The sequence below is a fragment of the Triticum urartu genome, chromosome 4 (assembly GCF_003073215.2).
Source record: "Triticum urartu cultivar G1812 chromosome 4, Tu2.1, whole genome shotgun sequence".
In the NCBI taxonomy this organism is placed as follows: Eukaryota; Viridiplantae; Streptophyta; class Magnoliopsida; order Poales; family Poaceae; genus Triticum; species Triticum urartu.
Genome location: NC_053025.1, coordinates 63,946,623 through 63,951,758, shown reverse-complemented (window position 1 = coordinate 63,951,758; position 5,136 = coordinate 63,946,623).

Genomic DNA, 5,136 nt, shown 5'->3' with positions numbered 1-5,136 from the left:
CATAGGCCAGCAGTATGCGTATGGCTTCAAGCCTAGCCACAGGAGCAAATGTTTCATCGAAGTCAATGCCCTCCACTTGAGTATATCCTTGAGCAACTAGACAAGCTTTGTTTCTGACAACTTGACCATGCTCATCTTGCTTGTTGCGGTATATCCATTTGGTGCCTATTATGTTGTGCTTCTGTGGATCAGGACGCTTAACCAGCTCCCATACATTATTCAGCTCAAACTGTTGAAGCTCTTCTTGCATAGCTTGAATCCATTCAGGTTCCATGAAGGCTTCTTCAACTTTCTTGGGTTCTGATATTGAGACAAAAGCGAAATGCCCACAGAAGTTTGTTAGCTGAGTTGCCCTTGAACGAGTGAGTGGACCAGGTGCATTGATGCTGTCCAGTATTTTGTCAATTTGTACTTCATTTGCAACACGAGGGTGTGTGGGGCGAAGACTTTGCTCTAGCTGATCCATATGGTCATTTGAAGGTATGTCTTCAGGCTGAGCATTGTCTTCATGTGGATCAGGTGCTGAGATGATAAGTTCTTCTTCAGGTTGAACTTCAGAAGGTACAATTTCTCCAGTTCCCATAAGCTTGATTGATTCATTTGCTGGAACTTCATCTAGCACATTTGGCAATTGCTCTCTTTGTGATCCATTGGTTTCATCAAATCGCACATCCACTGTTTCAACCACTTTGTAGTGGAAGAGATTGAAGACTCTGTAGGAGTGAGAATCCTTTCCATATCCAAGCATGAAGCCTTCATGTGCTTTTGGTGCAAACTTTGAGGTGTGGTGTGGGTCCTTGATCCAGCATTTTGCGCCAAATACTTTGAAATAACTGACATTTGGCTTCTTGCCAGTTAGGAGTTCATAGGATGTCTTGTTCAGGAGCTTGTGAAGATAAACACGATTGATTGTATGACATGCAGTATCAATGGCTTCAGTCCAGAATTTTCTTGGAGTCTTGTATTCATCTAGCATTGTTCTGGCCATCTCAATGAGCGTTCTGTTCTTGCGTTCGACGACGCCATTCTGCTGTGGCGTGTATGGAGCTGAGAATTCATGTGTGATGCCCAAGGTGTCCAGATATGTATCAAGACCAGTGTTTTTGAATTCAGTGCCATTGTCACTTCTGATGTGCTTTATCTTGGCGCCAAAATTGTTCATAGCTCGATTTGCGAAGCGTCTGAAGACATCCTGCACTTCAGCCTTGTAAAGGATTATGTGCACCCAAGTATATCTAGAATAATCATCAACAATTACGAAGCCATAGAGGCATGAAGAAGTAGTAAAAGTTGAGTAGTGAGTGGGACCGAAAAGATCCATGTGAAGCAGTTCGAAGGGTTGTGTAGTAGTCATGATTGTCTTCGAAGGATGTTTTGCCCTTGTCATCTTCCCTGCTTCACAAGCACCGCATAAGTGATCTTTCTTAAACTTGACGCCCTCGATGCCTATGACGTGCTTTTTCTTCGCAAGGGTGTGGAGGTTCCTCATGCCAGCATGCCCAAGCCTTCGATGCCAAAGCCAGCATTCTGAAGCTTTTGCAAGAAGACATACTGCAAGTTGTGGTCCTGCTGAGAAATCTACCACATACAAATCACCTTTCCTATACCCTTCAAACACTAGAGATTTGTCAAATTCCATTAGCACCAGGCAGCGATATTTGCCAAACATTACAATCATATTCAAATCGCAAAGCATTGAGACGGACATTAAGTTGAAGCCAAGGGATTCAACAAGCATGACTTTATCCATGTGTTGATCCTTTGAGATTGCAACTCTACCTAGACCCAATACCTTACTTTTACCAGTGTCAGCGAATGTAATGTGGCTCTTGTTGGATGGACGTAAAGTTGAGTCCATAAGAAGGCTTCTTTTGCCAGTCATGTGATTTGTACACCCACTGTCAATAATCCATTCTGAAGACTTTGAAGTCGCTGGTATCGTACCCTACAGTGCAGTTAGGGGGATAGGCTTCACGAAGAGTGTTGTGAAGCATAAACATTTGACGAACTAGTGGGTTATGAAAACTTAGATCCAGATTAGGACTAATGGGGAGAGTAGCATGCGATTCAGGAACGAAGTACATAATGATGCCATTTGGGCATTTTATCTTGCGCCCCACAAGATTTTTATGGTCCCCAGCAATAGCATCAGAAGATTTTGTTTTTGTGCTGGAGACCTTTCCCTGCAAAGGAGAGTTAAGCTTTCTTAACCACCCACATCTTCAAGGGTGGTTTAGAAGCTATAAGTCTAAGTGCAGCATCTGAGAATTTTGGCTTTGAAACCTTAGCAAATAGTCTAGCAGGTGGGCAATAATACTCATAGGAATAAGCAGAATAATTTTTGGTCATATGAACATGACGGTTCGACGAACCACTCTCATATTCATATGCCTGAGTATGGTTCCCCTGCAAAACATTTGCGTTAGTGCGACTCAGGTGAGTCCCCTGTTTGTATGAAGCATTTGTACCATATGAAGCCTTTGGTCTGAGGTTTGTCTTCTTCAAGTGAAGTGTCATGAAAACATTCACAGGAAGATTTTCCAGACATGTTTTCGGAACCCAGATCTTCTTCATAGGCAGTCCATTCCTGCAGTTAGTACCAATGTACCTGGCAAACACTTCATCATTCTGATTCTTAAACATTTTATAGTTTGCATCAAAGGATTCATCAATGATAATTGGGTTAGCACAAGTGAAGCCAGACAGATTGGATGGATCTGCTGAGGATTCCTTTGCAGCAACCCATGTGGTTTTGGGGTACTGCTCAGGTTTCCAGTAAGACCCATCTGCATTAATTTTCCTCACGAGCCCAACACCCTCTTTCCTAGGGTTTCGGTTCAGAATCTGCTTCTTAAGGACATCACATAATGTCTGATGCCCTTTCAGACTTTTGTACATCCCTGTTTCAAGCAATGTCTTCAACCTAGCATTCTCATCAGCAATAGCAGTGGTATCCTCAGCAGAGGGGTTAGTTACCACGTCAACAGTTGAAGATATTGAAACAGTAGTAGCAGTGGAACATTCAGCAACAGAAGCAGCATTATTACGCTTAATGCATTTAAGACATGGTGGTTCAAATCCTTCCTGAGCAGGACTGATCTGTTCAGCACGAAGTGACTCGTTTTCCTTTTCAAGATCTTCATGAGCCACCCTCAATTTCTCAAGTTCTTGCTTCCTTTGAAGATAATCATAGGAAAGCTTTTCATGAGTTGTTGAGAGAGTATCATGACGATCTTCAAGTTCCTGATACTTAACGTGAAGGTTTTTTATGTCTTCAATTAAGGATTCAGATCGAGTCATTTTAGCACCCAACAGATCATCGCTTCTGTCTAACAATTTTTGAATATGTTCCATAGCTTTCTGTTGTTCAGTTGCAATTTTAGCAAGTGTTTTGTAGCTAGGTTTTGAATCACATTCAGAGTCATCGTCACTAGATGTTTCATAGCGAGTAGTGCGTGTGATTACCTTGGCACCGCGTGCCATGAAGCAGTAGGTAGGAGTGGAGTCGTTCTTGTCATTTGCGTCGGTGTCGGTGATGCAGTCATTGTCTTCAGTATTGAAGATGGACTTGGCGACGTATGTTGTAGCCAGACTCGCAATGCCAGAATCAGACTCCTCCTCAGACTCCACCTCTGCCTCCTCAGATGCGGACTCCTCATCTGAATCCATCTCCTTTCCAACAAACGCACGTGCCTTGCCAGATGAGCTCTTCTTGTGTGATGAAGACTTTGATGAAGTTTTGGAAGAAGACTTTGAGTATTTCTTCTTCTTCTTGTCGTCAGAATCATATTCCTTGCTCTTCTTCTTCCTTCTGTTCTCATTTTCCCACTGTGGACACTCAGAGATGAAGTGTCCAGTTTTCTTGCACTTGTGACATGTTTTCTTCTTGTAGTCATGAGCAGAAGCTTCATCATTCCTTGAGCTTGATCGTGAAGATTTCCTGAAGCCTTTCTTCTTAGTGAATTTTTGGAACTTCTTTACTAGCATTGCAAGTTCTCTTCCAATGTCTTCAGGATCATCAGAACTGCAGTCAGATTCTTCTTCAGATGAGGAGACAACTTTTGCCTTCAAGGCACGAGTTCGCCCATAGTTTGGGCCGTACATATCTCTTTTCTCAGAAAGTTGAAACTCATGTGTGTTGAGCCTCTCAAGTATGTCAGACGGATCGAGTGTCTTGAAATCCGGACGTTCTTGAATCATCAGGGCCAGGATGTCAAACGAACTATCAAGTGATCTCAGCAGCGTCTTGACGATTTCATGTTTGGTGATCTCAGTGGCCCCGAGGGCTTGAAGCTCATTTGTGATGTCAGTGAGCCGGTCAAATGTGTGCTGGACATTCTCATTGTCATTTCGCTTGAAACGGTTGAAGAGGTTGCGAAGAACACTGATTCTTTGATCTCTCTGGGTTGAGATGCCTTCATTGACTTTTGAGAGCCAGTCCCAGACTAGTTTGGATGTCTTCAAAGCACTCACACGGCCATACTGTCCTTTGGTCAGATGACCACATATGATATTCTTGGCAGTGGAGTCCAGTTGAGTGAACTTCTTGACATCAGCAGCAGTGACACCTTCTCCAGCCTTGGGAACGTCGTTCTCGACGACATACCATAGGTCGATGTCAATGGCTTCAAGATGCATGCGCATCTTATTCTTCCAGTAGGGATATTCAGTTCCATCGAAGACGGGGCAAGCAGCGGAGACTTCGATTATCCCTGCAGTCGACATAGCTAAAACTCCAGGTGGTTAAACCGAATCACACAGAACAAGGGAGCACCAAGCTCTGATACCAATTGAAAGTGCGTTATATCGACTAGAGGGGGGGTGAATAGGCGATTTTTATGAAAGTCTTCAAAACGTGAGAGTTATGAAGACAAACAGTGAAGATTATGCCTATTACTATGCAGCGGAAGTTAGATTACACTAGACCAGCCATGGTCATGTATTCAATAGAGTGAAAGCGCAATGACAAACAGCTTCAGTGTAATAAGGATCAGGTAGGAAGAAGTTATGAAGCCGAACAGATCATACATTCATGTTGTGAAGACAAAAAAAAGCAAGCATGCAATGGCTTCACAATGAATAACTGTAAGTGAAGGGAAGTGAAGATGAAACCAGTGACACGTTGAAGACAATGAT